The sequence below is a fragment of the Eulemur rufifrons genome, chromosome 2 (genome assembly GCF_041146395.1).
Source record: "Eulemur rufifrons isolate Redbay chromosome 2, OSU_ERuf_1, whole genome shotgun sequence".
NCBI classification, from domain to species: domain Eukaryota; kingdom Metazoa; phylum Chordata; class Mammalia; order Primates; family Lemuridae; genus Eulemur; species Eulemur rufifrons.
The window spans coordinates 84533842-84556432 of NC_090984.1; positions in this window are offsets into that span (position 1 = coordinate 84533842).

The window sequence follows — 22591 nt, forward strand, 5'->3', positions numbered from 1 at the left end:
GGAAGAAATCCAAAACCTGAATAAAACAATAACAAGTAACAAGATAGAAGCAGTAATAAAAAGTCTCCTGTGAAAGATAAGCCTGGGACCCAATGACTTCACTGCTGAATTCTACCAAATATTCAAAGAAGAACTAATACCAATCCTACTTAAACTAATCCAAAAAAATCAAGGAGGAAGGAAGACTCATTCTATGAGGCTTCTATCACCCTGATACCCAAACCAGACAAAGAGACAACAAAAAAAGAAAACTACAGGCCAATATCTCTGATGAACATAAATGAAAAAAATCCTCAACAAAATACTAGCAAACTTAATTCAACAATACATTGAAAGGATTATTCATCATGGTCAAGTGAGATTCATCTCAGGGATGCAAGGACAGTTCAACATATGCAAATCAATGTGATATATCATATGAACAGAACTAAGAACAAAAACCGTAAGATCATTTCAATTGATGCTGAAAAAGCATTTGATAAAATTCAACATCCCTTCATAATGAAAACTCTCAAAAAACTGGGTATAGAAGGAACTTACCTCAACATAGTAAAATATGATAGATCCACAGCTAGTATCATACTGAATAGGAAATAACTGAAAGCCTTTCTTCTAAGATCTGGAATAATATAAGGATGCCCACGTTCACCACTATTATTCAACATAGTACTGGAAGTTCTAGCTAGAGCAATCAAACAAGAAAAAGAAATAAAAGGCATCCAAAGTAGAAAGGAAGAAGTCAAACTATCCTTGTTTGCAGACAATATGATCTTATATCTAGGGAAACCCAAAGATTCTACCCAGAAACTATTAGAACTGATAAAAAAAATTCAGTAAATTTGCAGGATACAAAATCAACATACAAAAATTGGTAGCCTCTGGGAGGCCGAGGCGGGCAGATCATTTGAGCTCAGGAGTTCGAGACCAGCCTGAGCAAGAGTGAGACCCCATCTCTACTAAAAAAAAAAAAAAAAAATAGAAAGAAAAATTATCTGGATAACTAAAAATATATATAGAAAAAATTAGCCGGGCATGGTGGCGCATGCCTGTAGTCCCAGCTACTTGGGAGGCTGAGGCAGTAGGATCGCTTAAGCCGAGGAGTTTGAGGTTGCTGTGAGCTAGGCTGATGCCACAGCACTCTCTCTAGCCTGGGCAACGCAGAAAGACTCTGTCTCAAAAAAAAAAAAAAAAAAAAATTGGTAGCATTTCTATATGCCAATAGTAAATAATCTAAAAAGAAACCAATAAATAATCCCATTTATAATAGCTACAAGTAAAATAAAATATCTAGGAATAAACTTAACCAAAGAAGTGAAAGATCTCTATAATGAACACTATAAAACATTAAAAGAAATTGAAGAAAACACAAAAAAATGGAAAGATATTTTGCATTTATAGAGTGGAAGAATAAATATTGTTAAAATGTCCATACTATCCAAAGCAATCTACAGATTAAATATAATCCCCATCAAAACACCAATAACATTCTTCACAGAAATAGAAAAAATAATCCTAAAATTTATAGGACGACAAAAGATCCAGAATAGCCAAAGCCATCCAGAGCAAAAAGAACAAAACTGAAGGAATCACATAACCTGACTTCAAATTATACTACAGTAGTACCCAAAACAGAATGGTACTGGCATAAAAACAGACACATAGATCAATGGAACAGAATAGAGAATTCAGAAATAAATCCACACATCTACAGTGAACTTATCTTCAACAAAGGTGCCAAGAACATACAGTGGAGAAAGGACAGTTTCCTCAATAAATGGTGCTAGGAAAACTGGATATCCATATGCAGAAGAATGAAACTAGACCTTTATCTCTCTCCATATACAAAAATCAAACCAAAATGGCTTAAAGACTTAAATCTAAGATCTGAAATTACTAAACTACTAAAAGAAAACATTGGGGAAACACTTCACGACATTGGTCTGGGCAAAGACCTCTTGAGTAATACCCTAAAGCACAGGCAACCAAAGCAAAATTGGACAAATGGGATCACATCAAACTAAAAAGTGAAATAAGCCAAGCACAGAAAGACAAATCTTGCATGTTCTCACTCCTATGTGGGAGCTAAATATTAAAAACAATTGATCTCATGGAGACAGAGAGTAGAATGATGGTTACCGGAGGCCGGGAAAGGTTGTGGGGAGAGAGAGATAAAGTGGGGATGGTTAATAGATGCAAAAATATAGCTGTGTAGTTAGAATGAACAAGATTTGATAGCACAAAAAAGTGACCATAGTCAACAATAACTAAGGGTATACTTTAAAGTAACTAAAAGAGTGGAATTGGAATGTTCCTAACACAAAGAAATGATAAATGCCTGAGGTGATGGATACCCCAATTACCCTGATTTAAAACATCACATGTTCCTTATAAAAATATACAACTATTATGTACCTATAATAACTAACAATTTTTAAAAAGGGGAAAAAAAGATGATACACCAATGTGGGCAGGCATCAGCCAACCTGTTGAGGGCCTGCCTGCCTGGAACAAAAAGGCAGAGGAAGGGGGAATTCAACTCTTCCTGAGCTGGGACATCTACTTACTCCTGCCCTCAGACATTGAGGCTCCCCAGCTCCCCTGATTCTCGGGCCTTCAGACTGTAAGTCTTATACCAGCAGCCTCCCCGGGTTCACAGGCCTTCACCCTCAGACTGAGAGTTACAGAACTGGCCCCCCTGATTCTCAGGCCTTCAGATGCAGACTAAATTGCACCACTGGTTTTTCTGTTCTCCAACTTGTAGATGGCATATTGTGGGGCTTCTCGGCTTCCATAATTGCATGAGCCAATTCCCATAATAAATCTCTTTTTATGTATCTATATAAATATATCCTATTGGTTCTGTTTCTCTTGAGGACACCGACTAATACATCCACCATCTCTTTTCCCATTGCTGTCGAAATGAAGAGAACTCTGAGGACTTAGAAGAGAGTGGAGCCACAAGATAGAAAGAGCCATTTTCCCAAAGAAAACACAGAAAGCCACCAGACCAGGAATGCCCATTTAGACTCCAATAGGTCTGGGAGATAGGTTTTTATTAAGCTCAGGACTTCTTTATTACACCATGAGGATTATGGTAACTAATAGGGTGCTCAATAAATGTTTGTTGACTGACTGAATGAACAAATGAATGCCCAAATGGTAAAATGCCATTAGAGCAGAGCTACTACAAGTGCCAGAAGATGAATTATTATTTGCCAACTGATGAGAACTTAAAAAGCCTGTGTCAGAATGGAAAACAAAAAACTCATGCAAAAAAAAAAAAGTATTAAATTAAGCAATGTGCTTATTGTTGCTACTGGGAACAAATAGTTTATGCATCAGCATGGGTCCATGGACCACACTTAGAAAGCATTGCATTAGAAGACATTTTCTGAGTACTGCAAGAATCTAAAATTATGTTTAAAACTACATATACATTATTTATAAAACCCATTCAACCTAACCTCCCAGGTTCACTTCTAAATTGCTTACTATAAGACAAAGTATGATTATTAATTAAATCATGTGCATTTATGCACCCATCCATCATCTATCTATTGATCAATACAAATTTTAAATGCTCTGAAGAGGAGCATGGATCAAAGGATTAAATATAAGCCAGACAGTAATCAACCGTCTTATCTGAGTAATACACACATATGTATAACATGCAAAATATGTCAGTGCTTCAGAAGGTATACTTTTTAAATACATCTTTCACATTTGTTATTTAATCCTCATTATAATTCCATGGCATAGTTAAAATTAATATTATTTTCATGTTACAAAACAAAAAACTGAGGCTACCTAGGCAAAGTGATATTAGGACATGATAAAGGTAACTATTGACAAATTCAAATATAAATCCCTACTATTAAAGGAAAAATTGGGGAGCCTACTTAATCCAGTTAATTAACCTCTACCTGTCAAATTCTTTGACTAATTTCTTCACTTTGTTAAGGCTAACACAATCGTGGTATTGTGGCAAATAAGAGAAAAAAAGGGTCTGATTTATATTGCTGTTCTGTATAAAATGTGATGGTTCACATTTACCCAGAATTTCTGCTTGCAAAAAATAGCTTGAGTAAACACAAGTTAGTTTTTAAGGGTCTGTTATTCCCATGTATTAAGCCCTCTTGTGATGCAAACAGACTGATCAGGACTAGGAATTTGTTGCATCATTTCAATCCTTTGATATAATTTTTTTCTTTTAAATTGTCTTTTGCCTTTCAACCTATAAACTCATGATCTGCCCAAGTCTTGTGGTCAAGTCTCCAGAGTGAGCATGCTTAAAGGTCAACTTGCTCAGACAGCTCCCAGGCCACCTGCACCACATATTTGCCAGCTTTGAGCCTCAAATTTTCAGTAAGTTATGAAATCCTTGGTTAAATTTTTTAAAATGCATGTTTTATGATGACAGGCCCATACCTCTGCCCCCTTTCATCCCAGAAATTCCCAAGACCTGGGAGGAGCCATTCATTCAGATAAGCCTCTGTACACAATAGATGGCCCTTGGAAACTGACCTGAACTCAGATGTGTCAAGGTCTCCTCACCACTAATCCAAATCCATAGGCCCAGTGGGTGCCCCCAATTAGATGTACCAGAGATTTCTGCAGGGCCAGCTCTCCACACTGTACTCTTTCAGTATAAGGATTAGGAGGGGAAAGAGGTAGCATTTACCTTTATTCTTTCATTTACTCATTCATCATTCAACATGTACAAGGAGAGCTACCCAAATAACTGCAGTTCAATACAATGCATGTTATGGGCCTTAAGAGCAGCCCCAATCAGATGTTCAAGGACAGGAAGGCAAAGAAAGCTTCTGACTAAAGTAACCTGAAAAGGCTTTATGAAAGAAAGAGGGGATTTCTTAGTTGGGTTTTGGAGTACATCCCTTTATCAAGGAGAGATGAGAGGTTGTGACATTCCAGATGGAGAGAATGTTATAAACCAAAGGTGAGAACGGGAAAGATGAGGTTAAGAAATTAAGGGGTGGAGGGGTGTCATTTGGCTGGAACTTGGGAAGTAGCATAAGACAGGAAGCATAATTTGGAACCAAACTGTAAAAGACCTTGAACAAGATAAATTGCCATAATCTTATTCAGTAGTCAATGGGAGAGCCACTGGGAAAGTTTAAACAGAGAAGTGATGTGAACCAAGCATTAATCCAAGAAGATTGTCTGGGGGTGGTATATAGAATGGCCTTTAATTTTTAAAGGCTGAAGGACTAGAGATGAGTAAGAAGTCTTTTACAATAGACCAACTTGAAGCAATAAGCTCTTAAAGTGAGGTAGTGGCCAAGAAAATGGAAGAGAAGAGAAGAAATAACAAATAGAATTTGGTAGGGAAAGGGGAAAAAATGAAAAGATAACTCCTAGGTCTTGAGTCAGTGCCTGGAAAAATTTATGTTGTGAATGAAAATGTTTGGACTCAAATTTATATAAAGATCTAGAGATTTTAAAATTTTATTTCAAGACTGTCTGATGTTATCTTTTTTTTTTTTTTTTTTTAAAAAAAAAAGACCATCATTTCCCAGGATTACCCTGGACAGCTGGTTGCTCTTATCACATTCCTTCATAAGGCTTCTTTTTCCATGGTGTTAGCCTGTTTTGGAATACGGACTAGAGTGTTGGAAAGGAGGGTGAAGAGCTCGTATTATGATCATTCCAATGCCAGCCTTGCTACCTTTCCTATTTGGACAGCCCCTAAAGATGTATATGGGCCATGTCAATCCGCTCTCTGGTCTAGACAATCAGGCATATCCTCCCATGATGAGTGTGAGAAAGACACTCCTTTGAGAGCATCAGAGACCCATGGGTCTGTTTTGATAGCATCCGCTATGACAGCACTGGGGGGACTCTTCAGGCCATTCGTAAGCACAGTAACCCAGGTGCCTCTGGAGACAGCAGGTCCTTCAGCTCAAGCAGCAGACAGGAAATATTCCATTTCCTCAATGTCAGGGCATTGATGGTCACATTCTACATGAAGGAACAGGACTATGGGAAAGTCAGTAGGACAGGACTCTTTACCTGTGGTGGGCAGGGGCCAAGAGAAACAAAACTGGTATCATTTTCAGGGTTGGGAAATCTAAACTGACCACACAAATAATTAACTTGAAAGGCCACCTCATGCTCCCCCAATGGACCCAGCTGTTGCACTTCACTTTAGGTAAACGTTATTTTTAGAGACATAAGAATTCAGCATCTAAAATTTATCACCCATCCGAGTGGGAGACACAGAACACAGAACAGATTTATATGTTTAGGGGGTAGGAATGGGGTTTAAGCTCAATAAAATCTTAACTGTGCTTTACTTTTTAATTTAACTTTCAAACATTTCTTTCCTGTTTTGTGACTAAGAATCTCGTACATGTCACCCTTTCAGTGAAGTATCACAGGAAAGACATTTTTGTGGTGTTTAATGGAAATAATTTTTCTTGTGGTATTGCTCTGATACCCTGGGAAACTGGCTCTCAGAGATAAATTAGGCTAAGAGCCGTCTAGTGCTAATTTATTAAGCAGTCAATGGTTTAAAACAACTTTCCCTGTTTCAGCTCACTGGAGATCTGTTACTGGCTCTTGAGAAGATTGCAAGGAGCCAAAGACTGATAAATTTCATAGATTATCTTGAAACAGAAAAAGTGAACTGTTGGTATAGGGCAGTTTCATAGCTGGGCAGGGGAAGTATACACTGTGGGTAAGTCTATGCATATGTACTTTAAATGCCTCCAAAATTTGTACTGAACCTCCTCTAATGGTGGTTAAATACTCTAAAGAAACTTTAAAATTCTCTCCCACGGACAAGTTTCTGTAAGAAATACCTCCTAGACTTTCTTCTCCTGTTAGAGTACACCACAGACAGGAAAAGAAAAGTTCCGTCTGTAAAGGAAAACACTTACGATCTCCCTCATAGTTCTTGAGTTCACTTTCTACAGGTGCCCTGGGACAGTGGTTCTTGGCTTTGGTTGCACATTGGAATCACCAGGGAGCTGATGTCTGGGTCCTACCCCTAGAGGTTCTGATGATTTTGGTCTGGGTTGTGGCCTGAATTTTGGAAGTTTTAAATCCAGGTTATTCTAATGTGCAGTCAAGTTCAAGAACCATAGCCCTAGAAGATACTGTCAGAGATGCCGATCTGTCCACACCTTGTGATTGTCAGGTGACTCAGCTGACAGAATGTGTCTCTTTTGTTGCCTGAGAATGCAGATCTTGGTCACTGACCAGCAACACAGAGGCATTAGGAATAAAATAAAATACCCTGGGTAGTTGCTCAACTCCAAATGCTATACTAGGTGAAGGAAGCTGGATGATTATGCCCGCGGAGGAAAATACAGTGAGGAGAAAGCATTGCAAAGAGTGAAAATGACTTGCTCATTGGTTGGAAGTGCAATTTTTTAAAAAGCCAATGTGGCACTGACCCTCTCTTCAAAGATGGAGGAGTTCCTGAGCAGAAAGCATTCCTGGCTTTTATGAACAGAACTAATAATTTCCACTCTGAAGAGACCCCTACATTTTAAGATACATAAGAATCACCTGCAGAGCCCGCTGAATGTGCTTCCCAGTCCCCACCCTGGGAGGTCCTGACTCAGTAGGGCTAGAGCGGAGCACAGGAATCTGATGTTCCAAAAACTCCCCAGGTGACCCCACCTTTGAGAGACACTGAGTCATCCCATCTCCAGGCAATCTCCTGCATGGATCTTTTGCATAAACTGAATTACTCTTCTTCTTTGGTTAAAAGTCAAGGAAAAAGAAGGAATGCCCCCTCTAGTAAAACAGACTGCAAAGTATTTTTTGAAAGGCATTTGACTAAAATTTTTATTGAAAAATCCTCAGTCCTTTTTGGATATTCAACTGCTTCCTCAGTTTATCTACAGAGAAAAGAATGAAGATGAACTACTGTAAACAGATACAACCATACCCACAAACTATGGCCAATATAGTTCTTGGGAATAATAGTTATTGGGGGGTGTCTTTCAAAATTAAAAATCCTCTCATGTTTTGAAGGATTACAAACACCGATAAGGAAAAAGCAACAATCATGGCAGTGAGAGCAAAAACTTTATTCAAGGAATTTGGGAAAGGGAATGAATATATTCCTCCATGTCTAGGAGTTACTCCCTTTTCATGATTAATATGCAAAAGCTATCCATATTTATGTTTATTTTTAAAACTGACATATTTTCATTATGGCAGTTTTACCTACCAAGAGTCAAAGATAATGGAAAGAGACAAAATGTTATTTCCAGTTGGGATTTAAATGTAATAATTAGAACTTACCCAATCTCTCCTTCCAATTCAACATGTGTGCACACATGCGCAAGCATGTGTGTGAGTGTGTGTGTGTGTGTGTGAGAGAGAGAGAGAGAGAGAGACCAGAGTAGAGCATTATTTGCAAGATGCAGCTACAGGTATTTTGCGCCAAATTTTGAAATCCATAGTTTGCGAACCTAAAATTCACTCAGAATTCACAATTCAACCTGTAAATAGGGAAACTCGTGTGTGTGCCTGTGTGTGTGTGTGTGTGTGTGTCTGTGTGTGTGTGTGTTGGGGGTGAGGATGGATATTCTTCACTACTTTGTGTTTTTCACTCAAAATTTCCCTGGTCCTCTAAAGCTCTCCAGCCTTGAACATTGTTCCCGTGCTGTGCCCACATTCCATTGGCACAGGCATGGAATGGTATGCTTGGAATGTCTCCACCCTCCAAAATATTTTTGGATCAAGCTTATCCCTTTTCCCTGAAAAACCTCTGTTGTACAGCATTTGCTTCACTGACTTATTTTTGTATATTTTTGAATGTGGACCAAATCATGAAAAGTCCAGGGCTCCAGTCTACTGTTAAAAACTTCTATTATCCCTATGACATGAACAGAATTCCCACAGAAGAAGAGCAACCTGGAGTCCTCTGCTTGAGGTCCAGACAGTCTCTGTTTGGTTATATTTACTTCCAGGCTCCTTTCTAAGTGCTCTTGAATTCAGACTTCAGCTGAGAGAATTCTAACCTAATTATCATTCGATTTTTCTGAAAAGAATGACTTTCTTTTGTAGTTGCCTCTAGATGGGCTTGTTCTTCCTAGTGCTAGTTGACAATCTCAACCAAAGACTAGAGCTTCTGGGGCACTTGTGTGGGAGACTGCCTTTCTTCTAAGTCAATATAGTGCCAGGGCACTTAGTGGGATTTTTTTTTTGCTTGTATCCCAATGAAGTCAGTCAATAAATAGTACTGTTTGTGATAATAATAACATTATTAAAGTGTCATTATGTGCCATGTACTGGGCTAGAACTGCCTCATACATTATCTAACTTAACTTCTATAACAAGTTAAGAGACGGGTACCAGCATCCTCATTCTAGTCAAAAGAAAACTTGGGTCACCAAAGTAGCATGTGACATAGCCACAATTTTTTCTATGGCTATAGTGGATTTATAAAAGAAAAAATGACAGCGAAAAGATAAGTATTCTCAAGAAAACTTACGATTAAAATGAAAATTCAATGGGTTTCCAATATAACCATGATAGCAACAAATTTTAGGGTTAGTTAAGTGGGTACAGCAAGAGACTTTGGGAAAAAATTCCTTTTAAAATCTTGTTGGCATTTAAGTGATATTTTGGTGAAATACCACGGAAACATCTGGTCACATCCTCTCAACCATAATTTCTTCCCTAAATGTTGTTTTTAATATGTCACACTTGTTAAATCTGTAACAAGTAATGCCCTTGAGACTAAACAACAGTGCCTGGTATGTAAAAAATGAACAATACATTTACAGCCTTAAAAACCAAAAGGAAATTAAAAAAAAAAAACATTTGAGTACAAATAGTCTGCAAGTTATTTTGGTGGAACTTGCCCAATCTGTGTGCTGACATTAGCAGCAGGATGTTCTAAACAAACTCTGGTAAAACAAATGTTGTCTTCTTCAGTTGTGACATAACTGATCAGATTCAGTTCTTCTGAAGGATTATGGCTAGGGAAGGAACACTTGTTAGTTGGAAAGGAACTCTCCATTCATAGTCTCAGAACAAATGCATAACCGCTAAAGCACCAGGGAAAATGGAGCTGGGTATTTGGATGTTGTACAGTGACTTCAAAGTAAAGAACCAAAAGTAGAAAAACAACCAACAACTACCAATATTTGCGTATCGGTTAGTTAGCCAAGGTCCACGGGTCTGATTCACTTCCTCTCTAATTCTAAAAGGATTTTTCCTTCTAGATAAAGCCCTGCATATTTGAATCTAATCCAACATACATACTTGTCTCAGGCTATATTTTGCCCTTGCTGTATTATAGTTGTGTGCAGTGGAAAGTCTTGCAAACATCTACAATGAGGCAGAAATTCAAAACATGGATCATATTCAGGCAATTCATAATGCAGCTAAAAAAGAGAGGCTGTGTGTCATCCAGCCAATTATTTGAAAACAATTATTTTTCAGTTTCACGTATTGACTCTTTCAACATATGGGTAGGCAGATGCTATTCAGCAGAAATGTTTTTCCACTGATATGGAATCCCTGAAGAAACCATATTGGCTTTGATGTGATTTAGAGATTGTGTCATTCATCAACATGGTTTTAAAGAATGTTAGCAACCTTAGGGTTGGTTCAACCTGAAAATAAACACAGATGGTTTTTGGGAGAACAAACTATTTTCCATAGCAGATTTAACTGTATATGTGATGGAATATATATCCTTTGTATTTAGTGCCCCATTTGACTTACATGAAAGCAGTCAGAATGAGTATGAGTCAAACTATCTTCCTGATATGGTAAATATACAACTTACTCCATCCCCATTTTTCAAATTTTTAAATTTTGAAATATTTTTAAACATACAGAAGAATTATATATATATATATTTTTTTACAAAGAATTTTTCATTCTTGAAACAATTAAGATAAGTTGCAGGCATAATTCTCCATTACCCTTGAATAATTTAGTATGGATTTCCTATAAACAATGACATGAAAAGCAGGAAATTAATATTGATATATCATTACCATCTACTCTGGAGTTTCAACAATTGTCCCAACATTGTGCTTTATAGTGATAAATCTCAAACTTTACATCAGAATCAATGGAAAGTCTCTGTAAACATAGATTATTGGGCCCCAAACCTAGGGTTTCTGATGCAGTGGGTTTCGCATGAAGTCCAAAATTTTATATTTCTAAACAAGTTCCCAGGTAGTGCTCAATTTGCTGGATGTGGAACCATACTTTGAGAACCACTGTTTTAAAACAAAAAATCCAATCCAAGATCACATGTTGCATTTAATGATCATGTCTGTTTAGTCTCCTTTAATATGGAGACATTTTTCAGTTGTTTCTTGACTTACACGATCTTGTTATTTTGGAAGAACACGGGACAATTATTCTGTAGATTATTCCTCAATATTGGTTTGTCCAATGTTTCTTAATGATTAAATTCAGGTTATGATTTTTAGCAGAAATGTAACACAAAAATGTTCATCTTATTACATCCTCTTGGGTGGTACATAAATATAGTTTGTCTCATTACTGGTGTTAACTTTGATCACTTGAATAAGGTGGTCTTTTCTAGGCTTCTCTACTATAAAGCTATTCATTTTCCTTTATATTTGTAACTAGAAAACATATTGTGGGGAGATAGTTTAAGGTTAAGCAAATATTCTGTCTCTCATCACATTCTTATTTACCACTTCTAGCAACCACTGATGCTTCTTGCCTGAATTTATTATTACTGTGACAGCTGCCAAATGGTGTTCTTCTAATTCTATCATTCCTTCTACATTACTTGCCATTCTACTGTAAGAGTTTTCCTTCTCTCCATTTATTTATTCATTATTTATCAGCATGGACTGGTTGATTCCTATTTTATGTAATAGGTTATATTCCATTGTTATTATTTATTTTGATTCATAAATTGTCCAAGAGTTGGCGAGTGGCAGCCCAGTCAAGCTGGCTTCTATGTCCTTTCTTTATGTCCTAGCATTCCTTGAATGTTCCCTTGCTCTCTGCTATCAAATGTTCTAGGCTGCTCTTTTACTTACTCTGCCCAGACCAAAAATTAACCATTTACTCAAAGAGACTTGGTTGCTTTTAATGGAGAATGTTATTTTAAAATCAAGATCTAGGTCCAAGACATATCCTTTACTATTGGGGTATTGCTGCTCCCAGTCTCTCTCAGCAGAGAGAGCTAGAAAATATGTGTATATGTACACACACTCACACACCCTCCCCTCCCCAGTGTTATCCTCAACACTTTTACTTATTTGATTAATTTCCTCCTATATATAACCAACCTCCCAAATCAACTGGTATAAGAAGTTACTAATTATCAAAGGATACTTGAATTTTCAGGAGGTTTTTTATACCCAAAGAAAACTAAGTTAGTATTTTTTAGTGGCTTCTTGATCATCTTACCACAATAATCTAGTCAAATTAACTCAGCTAAAAAAACGTCAAGTACTTTGAAATGTGAGCTTCCTGGAGCTAATTCTACTCATACTCAGTAGATCCCAGGTTTTCTGTTCTCTTCAGGGTCGTGGAGTTAGGTGTGATCTCCCAAGCCTAATTCAGCTTAAAGTTTAAGGGCTGGCTCCTCACTGCACCCCTCGTGGGAATGGCTGCTCTCAAGCAGACTCTCCAGAACTTCTGGGGGCCTCTGAGTTAAACATGACTAATAGAACATACACATTTAACTCCTGTTCCACCTCACACCGCCCCAAAAAATGGGGGATGGGAGGAGAAGCATTAAGTCCAAACAAAGAGAATGGGAGATCAGGGAAATGCAAATCAAAACCACAATGAGGTATCATATCATCCCAGTTAGGATGGCTATAATCAAAAAGACAAAAAATATCAAATGCTAGAGAGGACACACAGACAAGGAAACTCTTAAACACTATTGGTGGGAATGTAAACTAGTACAGCCACTATAAAGAACAATATGGAGGTTCCTCAAAATAACTATTATACAAATAGAACTACCATATAATAATTTGGCTTCCTCTAGATAAATTCCTTTGGTAACCAGGCTGATATACTCCAATAAAAGAGTAAAATAAACCAACCCAGGAGAAAAGACCCAAAATTCTGACAGTTGGGGGTTCCCTAATGAAAGTGACTATGCCAGATCATCCTACACCAAAATCCACCACTTGACAGCACACTGATTTTCTTTGTACTATGAGTGAGCAGGAAAAAGAAGAAAACTTCAAATCTCATGGGAAGAAGGTGTGGTAAAATTGTTTTTTGGGGGGACACCTTTTGCAAAGTTTTGTATCATGTGAAAACATCCCAAGAACTCTTTTTCTTCCCAACAGATAAGACTTTTTAGACATGACTAGAAAGGGACATTTTATTCATTTGAGACTAAAAGAACTTATGAAGTCAAGAATATGGAAACTTAACTTTTAAAGGTGCCTTGTTCTCTTAACATGTTGACTATTCCCTGTTTTACATTAAGCACTTTTAGAAGTCCCAATAACTCTTTTGTATAAAATGCAATTATTTAGTTTATAAATGTAATTAGTCTTATAATTGTTCAATTAGGTAGGAACTCTAGGACTCTACTGCATAGATTGTGGTCATTCTAACCTATAATAATTGGGGTCACCTAACCTGTACTAATGCCAAGTGGCTACAAGTTCAGGGACAGTGATGAATCTGAGAAACCATCCCTCTTCCTGTTTGAACAAAAGTTTCTTTTCCCACCTGTTCCAGCTCTACTTCCTACAATTGGGTAACCACAAAATTACCCTGAATTCTAACATCCTGTCAGTTCAGGTCCTCTAAAAAGCAGACATCAAGACAGAATTAAACATGCAGCAGATATACTGGGGCTGGGGAGGATACCAATGAAAGATACCAGGGGAGAGTGAGAAGCAGCAGGCAGGAGAAACCTGCAGATCACAGTGCAGGTGTGACCCCTATAAAAGGAAAGAAGGAATAAAGGAAGAGTGGATACAAAAAGCCTCATACTGTAATCAAGGTCTGAGATAGCAAGGCCAGGCTGATGAGAAGCCCCAGAGCAAGAAATGCCCATCAAGAGTCCCACACTGGGCAGGAAAGGTCCCAGCAAGCTCAGCCATCAGCTGGGAGCAGCTTGCAGGGTCACAAACTTGATATGAGTGAGTGTCGCAGTGCATCCCAAAGGTGTGGCGGCTGGAGGCTGGCAGCTCACCATGCTCCTCGCAGTAGGTTCTCTCTTGGAGGGAAGTCTGAGCAGAGCTCTTCCACAGCTGCCACACATCCTTTACCTGGAACCTAGAGATGTTCCTTCCAACGACTGATCCTGAACAGCTACAGTTAAAAAGAGGGCTGACTCTGGAACACAGGACTTCTCACTCAAAGGCCAATGGTCTTTGTTGCTGCTGAAGGCCAGATGAATGAAGAAATACCTTGCCCTGTTTCATCAGGAATGGCCACAAGGCATTATTTCTTTGCTTTGGCAGCAGATGTTAGCACAGTTTATATGCTTAACATTTAACATATATCTTTTACCTATGACTCAAGCTGACCACAGACTCAAAGAAAATGTACCTTGTGGATGGCAAGAAGTAAAGAAAAACTATAAGCATTTCATCCTGGCAGGAAAATAGATATGGATGTTCATAGAAGGATGAAGGAAAGAAGAGGCTTGCAGGTGAATGCTGGCCATGCCTATTTGTCCTAGAAATACCAATCACTGTCTCCCACTCCACTTTCTTCCAAAAGAATCTTGTTCCAACGTCAGCTCTAACGAGGAGATGAGTGCATGAAGCTGTATTCGTACTCGTATTCTTTCCAGGCTGGGTCAATTCATTCTCTCTCTCAAATTTTGAACTAAGATTCACTGAGAAGCTGCATCAGGGAGCCATAGATAGCTGGGAGTAATAAATTGGAGTCATAGGAGGTGTTATAAATTCATGTCATTTTCTAGTCAAACTTCTGGAGAAACAATTCTTATCACCATTGTCCTATCACCAATTTATTAATCAGCATGAGCTTTGGATCCAAAAGATCTGGGCGCAGATCCTGGCCCAGCCGCTCACTAGCTTGCCTCTCTGACCTCAGCTTCCTCGTAAGGACACATAACCAAGACTTACTGTTCAGGCCTATCACAAGGAAGAAAAATGATAATGTAGGTAAAGCACCTAATAACACAAGCACTCAGTAAACATGTGTTTTCCTTTCTTTAGGCCATAAGTCAACTCTTTCTCTACCAGAAGCTTCCTCTCTGAGTTCCTCCTGATCTGGCTCTAAGGCACTTCAGTGCTACCAGTCTCTAAATCCTAAGTCTGAATTAGGTGATCTGCTCTTTTCCACTTCATAGCCAGCTTGGATGAGAGCAGGCACCTAGCTGAATGGCATTGGTATTGGACCATACTTTCTGCATTTATATGTTCATTCACTGTGTTTGCCTGCAAATACTTGTGGAACACCTACTATGTGCTACTCACTGGGCCAGGTGCTGAGGATTGTGGAGTGACCCGGACAGACAAGATTCCTCCCCTCGTAGAGCATACCTTCTAGGGCAGTTCTCTGGGACCATTTCAATTTTACGTACTGTTCCCTGTGGCTCTTAGCACACTCTTACTTGGCACTACATGCAAACCTGTTTGTAGCTTGGACCATACAGTCTTCTTAGGTAGACATGGCAGGAAGGTCTGAAGCAGAGGATTGATTGTTCAAGAGCTAGATCCTGAGCCCTGGACACTCCCTACACTCTATGCCCAGAGGCCTACTGGAGAGCCAGGACACAGCTTGAGGCATTAGGCACCTGGCATCAGGAGGAGGGATGTCTTGGAAAGAGATGAATGCACCCAAAGGGGAATAGGGTGACAAAATTGTCCTACTTTCTCAATTTACAGGAGTGTATTTTGGAGGTGTTTCCATATGTGCCTTTTGGTTGTCCTTGAATGTCCACTCATCTGCATTTCCTAAGGAGCAAAGGGGAACCTCTGCTTTTAATGTGAGCCCCCAAATGATCCTGGGGCCTGAGTTTCCCAGCAGTAAGATGGTACAGAAAAGAACAGTGCATGTTTGCTGAGTCATATTCATAGGGAGAGACTTCAAGGCCCTGGTGTTACTCAAGGTGAGGTAGGTTATGTCTAAGCCCTTGAATAATGAAATTCAATAGACACACCTAGAGGTGTAGAGAGGACAAGTAGGGTTGGTGCTGGTTGGGTTAAAAGCCTTCATCCTGATTGAGAGTTATTTCTGTTTGGAGAGGTCTCAGTGATATTGGGCTTTTCCTCCCATCCCTGTAATCTAATAGGTCCTCTGATCATAGGAGTCCCTTAAGTTTCAAGTGTTGGAAACTTGACTCAAAAAGCGTCAGAATCATAATGATCACTGAAGAGCTGTCCTGTCCCAAAACAAAGGTGGCCTTCTGTGTGATTAAACTGAACACCTGGCACCCTGTGTGAAGTGCCTGCATTTGGAAGTTTGTATAAGAAGATGTTAAGATATGACTCTAAAAGCTGCCCTTTGCCACCAACATGAGACCCAGACTTTTATGTTGAGCTGTGAGTTTTAAAGAGTGTTCACAAGGGCTTTTATTTTGCAGGATGAACAGCTGACTTTAAAGGGCATTATATATTCTAGAATTTCAGGATCACTTGGTTTATAATCTCATTGGTACCATAACTAAGACAAATAAAAGCAATGTTCAGAGGGAAAGTCTTAGGCCTACAAAACAAAAGTTGGAAATGAGTACAAAATACATCGGGAGTTAAGAACTTTATATTGGCATTAAACCAAGAGTTGGTTTACGTTAACACTGAGATTATTTTAGATCCCTTGACATTGTGTAGTTTCTTGGGATAAAATACTTATCAGTTGTCCCAACACCATTCCCAGAAATTCTAAGGCTCTTCCCTGACCTCTTCCAGGGTCTTCCTAGTTAGAACCTGGACTAAAAACAAATAGGAAGCACTTCTTTGATGTATTCAGTTTTGATATAACAATAACTCATCCTTAGACTACCTGTGACCTTTTCCCTCTGATGCCAGAGATATGGAAATTCAGAGATAAGAAAAGGACTTATCTGACAATTAGTTTATCTAGAAGACCCCTTGCCCATGCACACTCCCTTGTTTCCTAACACATTTTTTTCCCAGACCTTGTGTAAACAGGAAACCAGAGTAAAGCCATTATTAGAGAACAGGTCAATAGAGTCTTCTTAGGGCAAACAATACTTTGCTATACCTATGCAAAACAGAAAAGGGCAATAAAGCAAGTCAGGGTGATTTAGAAACACTCCCCTGGAAAAAACTTCCTATGCTTGGAATATTGTAATTAAGTGAAAGTCATTTGTAGGCCTTAATTATCCAGGTAAACACCTCCTCTAATGTTATTTGCACATACAGACTCATAATATGAGAATAAATCCAAACTATCACGAGGTTACCTTGAACTCATGTGTTTCCATTTCCTGGCATCTCAAAACTAATGATTTAAGTTAGAACAATGGTTTTCAAAGTGTGGTCCCCATACAAGCTGCATCATATCACCCGGGAATTTGTCAGAATTGCTAATTCTGGGACACTACCCGATACCTGCTGAAGGAGAAACTCAGGGGTGTGGCCCAGCAATCCATGGTTTATGGAGCCTTTAGACAAGCCATTGACAAACTGGGCCTAGCATCACCCACAATAATGTTTTCTCTTTCAAAGGTGACTAATACTTGTGCTGGGCCTAAAGGTTTTGTTCTTCAGCTTTGTTTTGTTTTTCCTAACCAGGAAGGATTTGAGTGAGAGAAGTCAATACTCTGAAAGACAGGTGACCTTCTAAGGGAGGGGTAAGGCCCTTCCATTTTGTCCTTTGTTTCATCCTTTCTAAACAGGCATTTCTATCCTTATCTAGGAACTTAACTTGCTTTTTTATTTTTCATTCTAATTCATTTGCAATGGATTTCCCCAAACTATCATACGTAACTCCTCTCTATTGGACACGATGAGTTTGCTGGTCTACTCACACTTGAGTGAAGTTCTTCCTTTGAAAAAGCTATCTTTGTTTGAAATCTGTATTATTTGTCTTCTCTCCATCCATTTTGAGGCTCCAAGGCCGTTGGAAGTGCTCTGACTCAGGCCCAGGTGCATGGTACACACCAGTACCTAATGCTGTTTCTTGACACCACTTTACTGTATTTATTTGTAACAATGTAGCCAGTGCTTCAAGTTGGTTTGTGTCCTCTGGGAAACAACACCAGTGACTATTAGTAAAGGAACACTCCTTAGAAAAACCACTTTGAAGGCTCTATTTAAAAGCAACAATTTAAAACGAAAATTTTTAAGCTGCTTTATTTTGAAAGGTTTTGGTTTTCAAATATTAAACATTGTAAAGTTCTTCAAGAACTCTGGAGTTGGAAATATTTTCTCTCATTAAAAATGCAAAGCCCTCTGGAGGAAATGATACTCTGAGCTTTGTAGCACAAATCAATGCCAAATGAAGGCCATAAACCATGTTTTGTTATGCCTTTGGCACAGTCTCCAAATATCTTGAACAAACAACGGCACTGTGCTTCAGACCCAGGGACCCTTACTTCTCAGGAAATTTATGATTGACCATTACAGGAAAGTAGAAATGCCAGGGATTAGCAAGTCTGGACAAGGGTAGTGGGAGAAACAAAGAAATTATGAAAAACAAACAATTAGAATATTATAAGCACCTGTTTTCTGAAACCACTGCTTGGGAAAGCCATTCTTACCAGGCCTACGTACTCAGTGTGGCTTTGAGTTTGGATTACCAATCTCAGCTGAGACAAAGTGTTCCGAGCTGGCCTAGCTTGAGGTCGTGTTGGAGAGGCAAGAGGGGATGGCGGGTGCTTCATACAAATCCCATCAGTGGGAAAAATAAGAAATTCCAAGGCATCAAATCCCATGCCTTTGTCAGAATGCCTGTCACTTTATAGGTTGACTGCCATTTTAAATAAACACTAGCTTCCCCTATTTGGGGGATGGGCTGCTTTCTGAGCAAAGGCCACAGCCGTGTGTTCTGGCCCTGCACAGAATACATTTTTGTGTACTATTTCTGTGGGAATCACAGGAAATTGGGGGCTCCATATATGACCCACTTCCCAATCCAAATCCAACTTGAGATCACAGGTTGGAAAAGGTGTTTAAAAATGTAAGAATCAAGAAAGCAACATATCACCTCATTAAAAAAAAAAAAACTCTAGCATGACTGATTTCTGATCTTTGTTCAAAAAAAACCTAATTCAAAGGGGAATATTTCTAAAATAAATATCTCAGTAATTGTGAATGATGGAAATGAATTATAAAAACCTGACTTGAGAGCTCAATGATGCTACATTCACTTTATTTTGCATACAGTGCAGGTGGCTACATCTCTTCCAGGAATGTGTGAATTGAGTGATGGATCATGCCCAGTTTGTCTGATCACTAACCATTGCTGAATACCACTGCTTTCCCCTGAACCTGAACCTCAATGTGAACCTCAGTGGATTCTAGGTAATCCCAGGGCTACTGTTAAGAACTGCCATCGCACCATCAGCTTGTGGTGGTGTTATTTTGTGTGTACCCAGGTATGGTTTTGAGCTAGTTTGACCTTCTTTTGAAAGAAAAATTTGTCCCTTATATTTCTGCATTGCAGTTCTATATCCAGAGACCTGTGAGATGTTTTGACTTATCAGTATGTTCCACTCCTGAAGGTCAGCCCCTTTTACAAACTCCTGCCCACAGCAAGTGGACCAAAACAACTGCAATGACATTAATAATAAGAGTTATGAGTAAGAGTGAGCAAAAGTATTGGCCAAGGCTTATGGATTTCATCTGAGTCTTAATGTGGCACTTTAATTTTTCATTTAATTTTCCTTTTAGGAAACATATCCGGGTTGTCTTTTGTGCTTAATATTATTACTATTTGTTACTTACTGCTACTGATAATTAATGGAAATGACTAGCCTCACCTTTGAAGTTACTGAGACATGAAAGAAATTTTTTTCCTCTTGCCTTTTATATATCTAGTGGTTTAAAAAGCTCTTTACCTTCTAATATCATCAAGGAATCAATCAGCACATTCTCTGATTTATTGACTGGTTTTATATTCATTCATTTAGTCATTCAGTAAATATATAAGAAATATCTATTTTCCAGAAACATTTTCAAGGAATTATTCAAAATAAAGATCTATTAAATACTTTTAAAACCTTACTAAAAAGACAATGTTTGTACTTTGAGCAATGGAGTTCTGATCTATTAGAAATAAAAAAGACTTCTTTGAGTTCTCAACATCCATTCCATGAAGATTATTATAAATCTGGAGGCAAACACCAGTGGTCTGTACCAGGCACCGTTTGATCAACATCCAAACTACCTTTACTTCATATAGCCAGATTTTACAGGTTGATCCTTAAAATTATCATAGGTAGGGGTAGATTAAATGCTCATTTTAAAAGCGATATTACTATCTAAGTTTTGTAACAAAGGGAATCTTTTGAAATGGCAAAGGCAACTGTTGATTAGGTTTTCCTGGTATTCTTGGAATGGGTTCCCAGGAATATATACTAAAACCAATGTGGATATCACATATATTCATTATGTAGGACTAAATGTATCAAATATCTACTAGTAACCAGCAATAAAACTTCTCTCGTGGTGTTTTTAATCTGAAATTACTTATAGCTTTAGGAAACAGTGATTCAGAAATTTTAAATAAATATTAATAGTGAATATTTAATAAATGAGCATGTGCTATCGGTCTAGGGATATATTAATAATTCCAAACAAAATGGACATTCTCTCTGCCTTCACAGGACTTGGAATTCTGTGGGTTGTAAGCATAATCTTTTATTAAATTTTGCCTCCATGAAAACAGAATAGTTTCCTTCTTAAAGAAACAAAAAGCCAGAGCCATCAGGCAACTCTGAAAGTCACCTACACCTCTTTCGCTTAGATATTCTCAATTTTGGTTCTCCATACTGGGGACATTACTTACAGCTTCTACCTGAGGTTTTCATGACACTAGAGAGATGATCCATAAAGAAGCAGCCCTGGCTATTCCAACAAATAAGCAAAACAAAACAAAAACAGAAAATAAAAAGCTTTATCATTTACATTATCTTGCAGTCTAAAGGACATCATTTTTGAAATTCAATTCTCTCTTAGCCCCCCCACCTCTCTCCACTCCCCATTATGTTCCCTTGATAAATCATCCCTTTGAATGGGTTTTTTTATTTTTCAATTGTCAGGAGCATTCCTGCTGTGTCTGGGCATAGATCTCTTCTTTGGTATTTGATTAATTTCATGCACTTGACCTAACTAAGAAGCCAGACTGTACTTCGGACATACTTCAGCTGGCAGAATTAAATAAAACCCTAACCAGAGAAGCATGAAAATCATTAAAAGTTTCTCATTAGCATTGACAGAAATTCAGATTTTTCTTAAATAGGCAACAACAGAAAGTCCTAAGATGTCAATGGTAGAGACCACAGTGCAAGTAGAATAAAGAGAGAGACCAAAAAGTAGATTCATACAGGGCAAAGCTAGAAAGATCTGCAGGGTCTGTGGAGAATTCCAAAAGAAAGACTTTTAATCATCCCCACTCCCTGTTGCCACTTGGAAGTTGGCATAATTGCTCAGACCAGAGTACCTTTAAGTTAGGGGAATAAAAGGAGTAAAGTTTATTTTGTAACTAAAGATTAGAAATAGCTTTTCAATCATCTTCTTTCCCAAGTCACACAAAAATCATTCAATTGCATATCCAGATCGCTTTGCCAGGATTTAACATAGTTCAAAGGACTAAGCATAAACACACCAATTGAGATGGAAAGGGGAATGGACACGCTTGAAGTTCTGACTGCGGGGGATGGGGGTGGGGGGAGGGGATGGGTGCATACCTACATGATGAGTGCGATGTGCACTGTCTAGGGAATGGACACGCTTGAAGCTCAGACTCGGGGGGATGGGGAGCATGGGCAATATATATAACCTGAACTTTTGCACCCCCATAATAAGCTGAAATTAAAAAAAAAAAATCAACTTAGTCTCCTGACCTAATTATCTCAACCCGTTGCTCCCTACAGCCACTGAGAACTTGGTTATGGCATGGTTCTCAATCTGAGTGCCCACAGAAATGGAAGCAGGGTGAGGCAGACCCGATGCTCCTTGGCATCCTACTCCCAGCTGGCTACTTTAACACACTGTCCAGCAATGCTGATCCTTTCCTGCCCACGAAGGCAGACTTGAGAAGGCCCAAGTTCCAGACTGACATTCTGCCCACAGCTCTGGGCTATGTACCACTTCATACTCCAAGGGGGTGGGGAGGTTGAAGTTAGCATTTTCTGCTCACTTTCTACGGATAAAGCATCTCTTAACTGATGAATGGAAATCAGCTTCCATTTCCTGCTGTATTACTCTTTTAAGAGACCTGGCGACAGGGCTGAATTCTTGCTAATCCTCAGGTGGGCCGCCTACTCTCTGTACCATGCCAGTGGTCCCAAACGAGCTATAAAGATAGTCATTCCCCTTTTGAAATATTCAGCATGACATGATACCACTGGGGTTAGCAGAGACTCTGGCTCTCTGGTTGATGGTGGAGATGTGTTCTGGGGATTTTGGAATGCTGGTTCCCTAGCCAAGGAGCACAACAATTCAGGAATGTGGTGGCTGTTTTT